At 50.1% G+C, this 12,788-nt stretch overlaps 3 non-coding genes across 3 annotated transcripts; all 3 read right to left on the bottom strand.

The window, feature by feature from the left end:
- Positions 1-2,843: 2,843 nt before the first annotated feature.
- TRNAG-UCC (transfer RNA glycine (anticodon UCC)) lies at positions 2,844-2,915 on the bottom strand. Its single transcript has one exon. It is a non-coding gene; the product is annotated as a tRNA-Gly (tRNA).
- A 2,442-nt stretch (positions 2,916-5,357) lies between these two features.
- Positions 5,358-5,429, bottom strand: TRNAG-UCC (transfer RNA glycine (anticodon UCC)). Its single transcript has one exon. It is a non-coding gene; the product is annotated as a tRNA-Gly (tRNA).
- Positions 5,430-11,640: 6,211 nt separating this feature from the next.
- TRNAG-UCC (transfer RNA glycine (anticodon UCC)) lies at positions 11,641-11,712 on the bottom strand. The gene has a single exon. It is a non-coding gene; the product is annotated as a tRNA-Gly (tRNA).
- Positions 11,713-12,788: the final 1,076 nt, after the last annotated feature.

Raw genomic sequence — 12,788 nt, 5'->3', positions numbered from 1 at the left:
ACCTTCTTCAGTATGTTGGTTTACAGGATGAGAGAGATCCTGAAACCTCACTCTAATAGGCTGAGGTGCTGTGCTCGGTGGCCTGCTGGGACCAAGGCCCGTCAGGGCAAGGCGAATAGGCCTTTGTCAGGCCTTCGTCAGGGCTTTGTCGGGGAGGGGCCAGGAGCCCTGCTCGCTTCAATCCCCTCACCGATAGACAGTTGCAGAAACTAGGATGCAAGAACCTTTCCTGGATGGGGTTTTGATTTTCACGAAAAGTGTGTCAGCTTTGCTTTCAGCATGAGTCTGATTTCCAAAAAATGCATTTTGAACAATTTAAAGATTTGATCTGCGTTGGCCGGGAATAGAACCCGGGTCAACTGCTTGGAAGGCAGCTATGCTCACCACTATACCACCAACGCCTGCCTGTCTGGGCTATCTGATGGAGCGGCCCTTAGAAATAAGAATAAGTCATTGGCTGGGAATGAAAAAAGCTTGCGTTTGACGCAGAAGCAGTTCGCATCATGAGGTCTTGCCGGTCAGCCCAACATTTCCCCGGGACCCCTTAAAAAAGGAGCTTGGTTTTAAGTTTGGTTTGATTGAACAGTACATTTTGTTGGCTGGGCTGGGACCCTCTCCTATTTAGCGCAAGAGTGGAACGAGGCAGCAAGTTCAAGGAATGACATTGCATCCAGGCACTTACAGCTCTTTGTGCCCTAATGCCATGACACAAAAACATAATTTGAAAAAAGTTAGCAGAGGATGGTTTCGATCCATCGACCTCTGGGTTATGGGCCCAGCACGCTTCCGCTGCGCCACTCTGCTGGTTGGAGAACAAGAGCTTTTCTGGGCTTTTACAGCCTACAAACCGACAACCCTAGACCCAGTTTCGAGTGAAGCGGGCAGTAGGCCTTACAAAGCCAAACAACCTGCAACCACGCACTCCCATCCCATGGCCTTTTGCAGACAGGCCTCATTTCTCTAGCTCACACCCTAACTGCCAACACCCCTTCCCCTTCTCTCTCTGTCTCTCTCTCTCTGTCTCTCTCTCTCATTCTCTCTCTCTCGCAAATAGATACTTTACTTCCCAGGTGCAACAAAACAAGCCTTCTCGAGCTGGCAGATATGGGAAGGAAGGAAGGAAGGGCCAGTTTGGAAACTCAACTCAATTACCATAAATCCCCTGCTAAGGGTTATGGGAGGGAGGAATGAAGGAACTTTGCTTCAGGGAAAGGGCTGCTGCTGCTTCAGCATGTGAGGAGCGCAGCCACACGTTTCACCTTCTTCAGTATGTTGGTTTACAGGATGAGAGAGATCCTGAAACCTCACTCTAATAGGCTGAGGTGCTGTGCTCGGTGGCCTGCTGGGACCAAGGCCCGTTAGGGCAGGGCGAATAGGCCTTTGTCAGGCCTTCGTCAGGGCTTTGTCGGGGAGGGGCCAGGAGCCCTGCTCGCTTCAATCCCCTCACCGATAGACAGTTGCAGAAACTAGGATGCAAGAACCTTTCCTGGATGGGGTTTTGATTTTCACGAAAAGTGTGTCAGCTTTGCTTTCAGCATGAGTCTGATTTCCAAAAAATGCATTTTGAACAATTTAAAGATTTGATCTGCGGTGGCCGGGAATCGAACCCGGGTCAACTGCTTGGAAGGCAGCTATGCTCACCACTATACCACCAACGCCTGCCTGTCTGGGCTATCTGATGGAGCGGCCCTTAGAAATAAGAATAAGTCATTGGCTGGGAATGAAAAAAGCTTGCGTTTGACGCAGAAGCAGTTCGCATCATGAGGTCTTGCCGGTCAGCCCAACATTTCCCCGGGACCCCTTAAAAAAGGAGCTTGGTTTTAAGTTTGGTTTGATTGAACAGTACATTTTGTTGGCTGGGCTGGGACCCTCTCCTATTTAGCGCAAGAGTGGAACGAGGCAGCAAGTTCAAGGAATGACATTGCATCCAGGCACTTACAGCTCTTTGTGCCCTAATGCCATGACACAAAAACATAATTTGAAAAAAGTTAGCAGAGGATGGTTTCGATCCATCGACCTCTGGGTTATGGGCCCAGCACGCTTCCGCTGCGCCACTCTGCTGGTTGGAGAACAAGAGCTTTTCTGGGCTTTTACAGCCTACAAACCGACAACCCTAGACCCAGTTTCGAGTGAAGCGGGCAGTAGGCCTTACAAAGCCAAACAACCTGCAACCACGCACTCCCATCCCATGGCCTTTTGCAGACAGGCCTCATTTCTCTAGCTCACACCCTAACTGCCAACACCCCTTCCCCTTCTCTCTCTGTCTCTCTCTCTCTGTCTCTCTCTCTCATTCTCTCTCTCTCGCAAATAGATACTTTACTTCCCAGGTGCAACAAAACAAGCCTTCTCGAGCTGGCAGATATGGGAAGGAAGGAAGGAAGGGCCAGTTTGGAAACTCAACTCAATTACCATAAATCCCCTGCTAAGGGTTATGGGAGGGAGGAATGAAGGAACTTTGCTTCAGGGAAAGGGCTGCTGCTGCTTCAGCATGTGAGGAGCGCAGCCACACGTTTCACCTTCTTCAGTATGTTGGTTTACAGGATGAGAGAGATCCTGAAACCTCACTCTAATAGGCTGAGGTGCTGTGCTCGGTGGCCTGCTGGGACCAAGGCCCGTCAGGGCAAGGCGAATAGGCCTTTGTCAGGCCTTCGTCAGGGCTTTGTCGGGGAGGGGCCAGGAGCCCTGCTCGCTTCAATCCCCTCACCGATAGACAGTTGCAGAAACTAGGATGCAAGAACCTTTCCTGGATGGGGTTTTGATTTTCACGAAAAGTGTGTCAGCTTTGCTTTCAGCATGAGTCTGATTTCCAAAAAATGCATTTTGAACAATTTAAAGATTTGATCTGCGTTGGCCGGGAATCGAACCCGGGTCAACTGCTTGGAAGGCAGCTATGCTCACCACTATACCACCAACGCCTGCCTGTCTGGGCTATCTGATGGAGCGGCCCTTAGAAATAAGAATAAGTCATTGGCTGGGAATGAAAAAAGCTTGCGTTTGACGCAGAAGCAGTTCGCATCATGAGGTCTTGCCGGTCAGCCCAACATTTCCCCGGGACCCCTTAAAAAAGGAGCTTGGTTTTAAGTTTGGTTTGATTGAACAGTACATTTTGTTGGCTGGGCTGGGACCCTCTCCTATTTAGCGCAAGAGTGGAACGAGGCAGCAAGTTCAAGGAATGACATTGCATCCAGGCACTTACAGCTCTTTGTGCCCTAATGCCATGACACAAAAACATAATTTGAAAAAAGTTAGCAGAGGATGGTTTCGATCCATCGACCTCTGGGTTATGGGCCCAGCACGCTTCCGCTGCGCCACTCTGCTGGTTGGAGAACAAGAGCTTTTCTGGGCTTTTACAGCCTACAAACCGACAACCCTAGACCCAGTTTCGAGTGAAGCGGGCAGTAGGCCTTACAAAGCCAAACAACCTGCAACCACGCACTCCCATCCCATGGCCTTTTGCAGACAGGCCTCATTTCTCTAGCTCACACCCTAACTGCCAACACCCCTTCCCCTTCTCTCTCTGTCTCTCTCTCTCTGTCTCTCTCTCTCATTCTCTCTCTCTCGCAAATAGATACTTTACTTCCCAGGTGCAACAAAACAAGCCTTCTCGAGCTGGCAGATATGGGAAGGAAGGAAGGAAGGGCCAGTTTGGAAACTCAACTCAATTACCATAAATCCCCTGCTAAGGGTTATGGGAGGGAGGAATGAAGGAACTTTGCTTCAGGGAAAGGGCTGCTGCTGCTTCAGCATGTGAGGAGCGCAGCCACACGTTTCACCTTCTTCAGTATGTTGGTTTACAGGATGAGAGAGATCCTGAAACCTCACTCTAATAGGCTGAGGTGCTGTGCTCGGTGGCCTGCTGGGACCAAGGCCCGTCAGGGCAAGGCGAATAGGCCTTTGTCAGGCCTTCGTCAGGGCTTTGTCGGGGAGGGGCCAGGAGCCCTGCTCGCTTCAATCCCCTCACCGATAGACAGTTGCAGAAACTAGGATGCAAGAACCTTTCCTGGATGGGGTTTTGATTTTCACGAAAAGTGTGTCAGCTTTGCTTTCAGCATGAGTCTGATTTCCAAAAAATGCATTTTGAACAATTTAAAGATTTGATCTGCGTTGGCCGGGAATAGAACCCCGGTCAACTGCTTGGAAGGCAGCTATGCTCACCACTATACCACCAACGCCTGCCTGTCTGGGCTATCTGATGGAGCGGCCCTTAGAAATAAGAATAAGTCATTGGCTGGGAATGAAAAAAGCTTGCGTTTGACGCAGAAGCAGTTCGCATCATGAGGTCTTGCCGGTCAGCCCAACATTTCCCCGGGACCCCTTAAAAAAGGAGCTTGGTTTTAAGTTTGGTTTGATTGAACAGTACATTTTGTTGGCTGGGCTGGGACCCTCTCCTATTTAGCGCAAGAGTGGAACGAGGCAGCAAGTTCAAGGAATGACATTGCATCCAGGCACTTACAGCTCTTTGTGCCCTAATGCCATGACACAAAAACATAATTTGAAAAAAGTTAGCAGAGGATGGTTTCGATCCATCGACCTCTGGGTTATGGGCCCAGCACGCTTCCGCTGCGCCACTCTGCTGGTTGGAGAACAAGAGCTTTTCTGGGCTTTTACAGCCTACAAACCGACAACCCTAGACCCAGTTTCGAGTGAAGCGGGCAGTAGGCCTTACAAAGCCAAACAACCTGCAACCACGCACTCCCATCCCATGGCCTTTTGCAGACAGGCCTCATTTCTCTAGCTCACACCCTAACTGCCAACACCCCTTCCCCTTCTCTCTCTGTCTCTCTCTCTCTGTCTCTCTCTCTCATTCTCTCTCTCTCGCAAATAGATACTTTACTTCCCAGGTGCAACAAAACAAGCCTTCTCGAGCTGGCAGATATGGGAAGGAAGGAAGGAAGGGCCAGTTTGGAAACTCAACTCAATTACCATAAATCCCCTGCTAAGGGTTATGGGAGGGAGGAATGAAGGAACTTTGCTTCAGGGAAAGGGCTGCTGCTGCTTCAGCATGTGAGGAGCGCAGCCACACGTTTCACCTTCTTCAGTATGTTGGTTTACAGGATGAGAGAGATCCTGAAACCTCACTCTAATAGGCTGAGGTGCTGTGCTCGGTGGCCTGCTGGGACCAAGGCCCGTCAGGGCAAGGCGAATAGGCCTTTGTCAGGCCTTCGTCAGGGCTTTGTCGGGGAGGGGCCAGGAGCCCTGCTCGCTTCAATCCCCTCACCGATAGACAGTTGCAGAAACTAGGATGCAAGAACCTTTCCTGGATGGGGTTTTGATTTTCACGAAAAGTGTGTCAGCTTTGCTTTCAGCATGAGTCTGATTTCCAAAAAATGCATTTTGAACAATTTAAAGATTTGATCTGCGTTGGCCGGGAATCGAACCCGGGTCAACTGCTTGGAAGGCAGCTATGCTCACCACTATACCACCAACGCCTGCCTGTCTGGGCTATCTGATGGAGCGGCCCTTAGAAATAAGAATAAGTCATTGGCTGGGAATGAAAAAAGCTTGCGTTTGACGCAGAAGCAGTTCGCATCATGAGGTCTTGCCGGTCAGCCCAACATTTCCCCGGGACCCCTTAAAAAAGGAGCTTGGTTTTAAGTTTGGTTTGATTGAACAGTACATTTTGTTGGCTGGGCTGGGACCCTCTCCTATTTAGCGCAAGAGTGGAACGAGGCAGCAAGTTCAAGGAATGACATTGCATCCAGGCACTTACAGCTCTTTGTGCCCTAATGCCATGACACAAAAACATAATTTGAAAAAAGTTAGCAGAGGATGGTTTCGATCCATCGACCTCTGGGTTATGGGCCCAGCACGCTTCCGCTGCGCCACTCTGCTGGTTGGAGAACAAGAGCTTTTCTGGGCTTTTACAGCCTACAAACCGACAACCCTAGACCCAGTTTCGAGTGAAGCGGGCAGTAGGCCTTACAAAGCCAAACAACCTGCAACCACGCACTCCCATCCCATGGCCTTTTGCAGACAGGCCTCATTTCTCTAGCTCACACCCTAACTGCCAACACCCCTTCCCCTTCTCTCTCTGTCTCTCTCTCTCTGTCTCTCTCTCTCATTCTCTCTCTCTCGCAAATAGATACTTTACTTCCCAGGTGCAACAAAACAAGCCTTCTCGAGCTGGCAGATATGGGAAGGAAGGAAGGAAGGGCCAGTTTGGAAACTCAACTCAATTACCATAAATCCCCTGCTAAGGGTTATGGGAGGGAGGAATGAAGGAACTTTGCTTCAGGGAAAGGGCTGCTGCTGCTTCAGCATGTGAGGAGCGCAGCCACACGTTTCACCTTCTTCAGTATGTTGGTTTACAGGATGAGAGAGATCCTGAAACCTCACTCTAATAGGCTGAGGTGCTGTGCTCGGTGGCCTGCTGGGACCAAGGCCCGTCAGGGCAAGGCGAATAGGCCTTTGTCAGGCCTTCGTCAGGGCTTTGTCGGGGAGGGGCCAGGAGCCCTGCTCGCTTCAATCCCCTCACCGATAGACAGTTGCAGAAACTAGGATGCAAGAACCTTTCCTGGATGGGGTTTTGATTTTCACGAAAAGTGTGTCAGCTTTGCTTTCAGCATGAGTCTGATTTCCAAAAAATGCATTTTGAACAATTTAAAGATTTGATCTGCGTTGGCCGGGAATAGAACCCGGGTCAACTGCTTGGAAGGCAGCTATGCTCACCACTATACCACCAACGCCTGCCTGTCTGGGCTATCTGATGGAGCGGCCCTTAGAAATAAGAATAAGTCATTGGCTGGGAATGAAAAAAGCTTGCGTTTGACGCAGAAGCAGTTCGCATCATGAGGTCTTGCCGGTCAGCCCAACATTTCCCCGGGACCCCTTAAAAAAGGAGCTTGGTTTTAAGTTTGGTTTGATTGAACAGTACATTTTGTTGGCTGGGCTGGGACCCTCTCCTATTTAGCGCAAGAGTGGAACGAGGCAGCAAGTTCAAGGAATGACATTGCATCCAGGCACTTACAGCTCTTTGTGCCCTAATGCCATGACACAAAAACATAATTTGAAAAAAGTTAGCAGAGGATGGTTTCGATCCATCGACCTCTGGGTTATGGGCCCAGCACGCTTCCGCTGCGCCACTCTGCTGGTTGGAGAACAAGAGCTTTTCTGGGCTTTTACAGCCTACAAACCGACAACCCTAGACCCAGTTTCGAGTGAAGCGGGCAGTAGGCCTTACAAAGCCAAACAACCTGCAACCACGCACTCCCATCCCATGGCCTTTTGCAGACAGGCCTCATTTCTCTAGCTCACACCCTAACTGCCAACACCCCTTCCCCTTCTCTCTCTGTCTCTCTCTCTCTGTCTCTCTCTCTCATTCTCTCTCTCTCGCAAATAGATACTTTACTTCCCAGGTGCAACAAAACAAGCCTTCTCGAGCTGGCAGATATGGGAAGGAAGGAAGGAAGGGCCAGTTTGGAAACTCAACTCAATTACCATAAATCCCCTGCTAAGGGTTATGGGAGGGAGGAATGAAGGAACTTTGCTTCAGGGAAAGGGCTGCTGCTGCTTCAGCATGTGAGGAGCGCAGCCACACGTTTCACCTTCTTCAGTATGTTGGTTTACAGGATGAGAGAGATCCTGAAACCTCACTCTAATAGGCTGAGGTGCTGTGCTCGGTGGCCTGCTGGGACCAAGGCCCGTCAGGGCAAGGCGAATAGGCCTTTGTCAGGCCTTCGTCAGGGCTTTGTCGGGGAGGGGCCAGGAGCCCTGCTCGCTTCAATCCCCTCACCGATAGACAGTTGCAGAAACTAGGATGCAAGAACCTTTCCTGGATGGGGTTTTGATTTTCACGAAAAGTGTGTCAGCTTTGCTTTCAGCATGAGTCTGATTTCCAAAAAATGCATTTTGAACAATTTAAAGATTTGATCTGCGTTGGCCGGGAATAGAACCCGGGTCAACTGCTTGGAAGGCAGCTATGCTCACCACTATACCACCAACGCCTGCCTGTCTGGGCTATCTGATGGAGCGGCCCTTAGAAATAAGAATAAGTCATTGGCTGGGAATGAAAAAAGCTTGCGTTTGACGCAGAAGCAGTTCACATCATGAGGTCTTGCCGGTCAGCCCAACATTTCCCCGGGACCCCTTAAAAAAGGAGCTTGGTTTTAAGTTTGGTTTGATTGAACAGTACATTTTGTTGGCTGGGCTGGGACCCTCTCCTATTTAGCGCAAGAGTGGAACGAGGCAGCAAGTTCAAGGAATGACATTGCATCCAGGCACTTACAGCTCTTTGTGCCCTAATGCCATGACACAAAAACATAATTTGAAAAAAGTTAGCAGAGGATGGTTTCGATCCATCGACCTCTGGGTTATGGGCCCAGCACGCTTCCGCTGCGCCACTCTGCTGGTTGGAGAACAAGAGCTTTTCTGGGCTTTTACAGCCTACAAACCGACAACCCTAGACCCAGTTTCGAGTGAAGCGGGCAGTAGGCCTTACAAAGCCAAACAACCTGCAACCACGCACTCCCATCCCATGGCCTTTTGCAGACAGGCCTCATTTCTCTAGCTCACACCCTAACTGCCAACACCCCTTCTCCTTCTCTCTCTGTCTCTCTCTCTCTGTCTCTCTCTCTCATTCTCTCTCTCTCGCAAATAGATACTTTACTTCCCAGGTGCAACAAAACAAGCCTTCTCGAGCTGGCAGATATGGGAAGGAAGGAAGGAAGGGCCAGTTTGGAAACTCAACTCAATTACCATAAATCCCCTGCTAAGGGTTATGGGAGGGAGGAATGAAGGAACTTTGCTTCAGGGAAAGGGCTGCTGCTGCTTCAGCATGTGAGGAGCGCAGCCACACGTTTCACCTTCTTCAGTATGTTGGTTTACAGGATGAGAGAGATCCTGAAACCTCACTCTAATAGGCTGAGGTGCTGTGCTCGGTGGCCTGCTGGGACCAAGGCCCGTCAGGGCAAGGCGAATAGGCCTTTGTCAGGCCTTCGTCAGGGCTTTGTCGGGGAGGGGCCAGGAGCCCTGCTCGCTTCAATCCCCTCACCGATAGACAGTTGCAGAAACTAGGATGCAAGAACCTTTCCTGGATGGGGTTTTGATTTTCACGAAAAGTGTGTCAGCTTTGCTTTCAGCATGAGTCTGATTTCCAAAAAATACATTTTGAACAATTTAAAGATTTGATCTGCGTTGGCCGGGAATAGAACCCGGGTCAACTGCTTGGAAGGCAGCTATGCTCACCACTATACCACCAACGCCTGCCTGTCTGGGCTATCTGATGGAGCGGCCCTTAGAAATAAGAATAAGTCATTGGCTGGGAATGAAAAAAGCTTGCGTTTGACGCAGAAGCAGTTCGCATCATGAGGTCTTGCCGGTCAGCCCAACATTTCCCCGGGACCCCTTAAAAAAGGAGCTTGGTTTTAAGTTTGGTTTGATTGAACAGTACATTTTGTTGGCTGGGCTGGGACCCTCTCCTATTTAGCGCAAGAGTGGAACGAGGCAGCAAGTTCAAGGAATGACATTGCATCCAGGCACTTACAGCTCTTTGTGCCCTAATGCCATGACACAAAAACATAATTTGAAAAAAGTTAGCAGAGGATGGTTTCGATCCATCGACCTCTGGGTTATGGGCCCAGCACGCTTCCGCTGCGCCACTCTGCTGGTTGGAGAACAAGAGCTTTTCTGGGCTTTTACAGCCTACAAACCGACAACCCTAGACCCAGTTTCGAGTGAAGCGGGCAGTAGGCCTTACAAAGCCAAACAACCTGCAACCACGCACTCCCATCCCATGGCCTTTTGCAGACAGGCCTCATTTCTCTAGCTCACACCCTAACTGCCAACACCCCTTCCCCTTCTCTCTCTGTCTCTCTCTCTCTGTCTCTCTCTCTCATTCTCTCTCTCTCGCAAATAGATACTTTACTTCCCAGGTGCAACAAAACAAGCCTTCTCGAGCTGGCAGATATGGGAAGGAAGGAAGGAAGGGCCAGTTTGGAAACTCAACTCAATTACCATAAATCCCCTGCTAAGGGTTATGGGAGGGAGGAATGAAGGAACTTTGCTTCAGGGAAAGGGCTGCTGCTGCTTCAGCATGTGAGGAGCGCAGCCACACGTTTCACCTTCTTCAGTATGTTGGTTTACAGGATGAGAGAGATCCTGAAACCTCACTCTAATAGGCTGAGGTGCTGTGCTCGGTGGCCTGCTGGGACCAAGGCCCGTCAGGGCAAGGCGAATAGGCCTTTGTCAGGCCTTCGTCAGGGCTTTGTCGGGGAGGGGCCAGGAGCCCTGCTCGCTTCAATCCCCTCACCGATAGACAGTTGCAGAAACTAGGATGCAAGAACCTTTCCTGGATGGGGTTTTGATTTTCACGAAAAGTGTGTCAGCTTTGCTTTCAGCATGAGTCTGATTTCCAAAAAATGCATTTTGAACAATTTAAAGATTTGATCTGCGTTGGCCGGGAATAGAACCCGGGTCAACTGCTTGGAAGGCAGCTATGCTCACCACTATACCACCAACGCCTGCCTGTCTGGGCTATCTGATGGAGCGGCCCTTAGAAATAAGAATAAGTCATTGGCTGGGAATGAAAAAAGCTTGCGTTTGACGCAGAAGCAGTTCGCATCATGAGGTCTTGCCGGTCAGCCCAACATTTCCCCGGGACCCCTTAAAAAAGGAGCTTGGTTTTAAGTTTGGTTTGATTGAACAGTACATTTTGTTGGCTGGGCTGGGACCCTCTCCTATTTAGCGCAAGAGTGGAACGAGGCAGCAAGTTCAAGGAATGACATTGCATCCAGGCACTTACAGCTCTTTGTGCCCTAATGCCATGACACAAAAACATAATTTGAAAAAAGTTAGCAGAGGATGGTTTCGATCCATCGACCTCTGGGTTATGGGCCCAGCACGCTTCCGCTGCGCCACTCTGCTGGTTGGAGAACAAGAGCTTTTCTGGGCTTTTACAGCCTACAAACCGACAACCCTAGACCCAGTTTCGAGTGAAGCGGGCAGTAGGCCTTACAAAGCCAAACAACCTGCAACCACGCACTCCCATCCCATGGCCTTTTGCAGACAGGCCTCATTTCTCTAGCTCACACCCTAACTGCCAACACCCCTTCCCCTTCTCTCTCTGTCTCTCTCTCTCTGTCTCTCTCTCTCATTCTCTCTCTCTCGCAAATAGATACTTTACTTCCCAGGTGCAACAAAACAAGCCTTCTCGAGCTGGCAGATATGGGAAGGAAGGAAGGAAGGGCCAGTTTGGAAACTCAACTCTATTACCATAAATCCCCTGCTAAGGGTTATGAGAGGGAGGAATGAAGGAACTTTGCTTCAGGGAAAGGGCTGCTGCTGCTTCAGCATGTGAGGAGCGCAGCCACACGTTTCACCTTCTTCAGTATGTTGGTTTACAGGATGAGAGAGATCCTGAAACCTCACTCTAATAGGCTGAGGTGCTGTGCTCGGTGGCCTGCTGGGACCAAGGCCCGTCAGGGCAAGGCGAATAGGCCTTTGTCAGGCCTTCGTCAGGGCTTTGTCGGGGAGGGGCCAGGAGCCCTGCTCGCTTCAATCCCCTCACCGATAGACAGTTGCAGAAACTAGGATGCAAGAACCTTTCCTGGATGGGGTTTTGATTTTCACGAAAAGTGTCAGCTTTGCTTTCAGCATGAGTCTGATTTCCAAAAAATGCATTTTGAACAATTTAAAGATTTGATCTGCGTTGGCCGGGAATCGAACCCGGGTCAACTGCTTGGAAGGCAGCTATGCTCACCACTATACCACCAACGCCTGCCTGTCTGGGCTATCTGATGGAGCGGCCCTTAGAAATAAGAATAAGTCATTGGCTGGGAATGAAAAAAGCTTGCGTTTGACGCAGAAGCAGTTCGCATCATGAGGTCTTGCCGGTCAGCCCAACATTTCCCCGGGACCCCTTAAAAAAGGAGCTTGGTTTTAAGTTTGGTTTGATTGAACAGTACATTTTGTTGGCTGGGCTGGGACCCTCTCCTATTTAGCGCAAGAGTGGAACGAGGCAGCAAGTTCAAGGAATGACATTGCATCCAGGCACTTACAGCTCTTTGTGCCCTAATGCCATGACACAAAAACATAATTTGAAAAAAGTTAGCAGAGGATGGTTTCGATCCATCGACCTCTGGGTTATGGGCCCAGCACGCTTCCGCTGCGCCACTCTGCTGGTTGGAGAACAAGAGCTTTTCTGGGCTTTTACAGCCTACAAACCGACAACCCTAGACCCAGTTTCGAGTGAAGCGGGCAGTAGGCCTTACAAAGCCAAACAACCTGCAACCACGCACTCCCATCCCATGGCCTTTTGCAGACAGGCCTCATTTCTCTAGCTCACACCCTAACTGCCAACACCCCTTCCCCTTCTCTCTCTGTCTCTCTCTCTCTGTCTCTCTCTCTCATTCTCTCTCTCTCGCAAATAGATACTTTACTTCCCAGGTGCAACAAAACAAGCCTTCTCGAGCTGGCAGATATGGGAAGGAAGGAAGGAAGGGCCAGTTTGGAAACTCAACTCAATTACCATAAATCCCCTGCTAAGGGTTATGGGAGGGAGGAATGAAGGAACTTTGCTTCAGGGAAAGGGCTGCTGCTGCTTCAGCATGTGAGGAGCGCAGCCACACGTTTCACCTTCTTCAGTATGTTGGTTTACAGGATGAGAGAGATCCTGAAACCTCACTCTAATAGGCTGAGGTGCTGTGCTCGGTGGCCTGCTGGGACCAAGGCCCGTCAGGGCAAGGCGAATAGGCCTTTGTCAGGCCTTCGTCAGGGCTTTGTCGGGGAGGGGCCAGGAGCCCTGCTCGCTTCAATCCCCTCACCGATAGACAGTTGCAGAAACTAGGATGCAA

Source organism: Ambystoma mexicanum, chromosome 6q (assembly GCF_040938575.1).
Source record: "Ambystoma mexicanum isolate Mex_15411 chromosome 6q, UKY_AmexF1_1, whole genome shotgun sequence".
Taxonomy (NCBI): domain Eukaryota; kingdom Metazoa; phylum Chordata; class Amphibia; order Caudata; family Ambystomatidae; genus Ambystoma; species Ambystoma mexicanum.
This window is presented reverse-complemented; position numbering and strand designations above follow the sequence as displayed.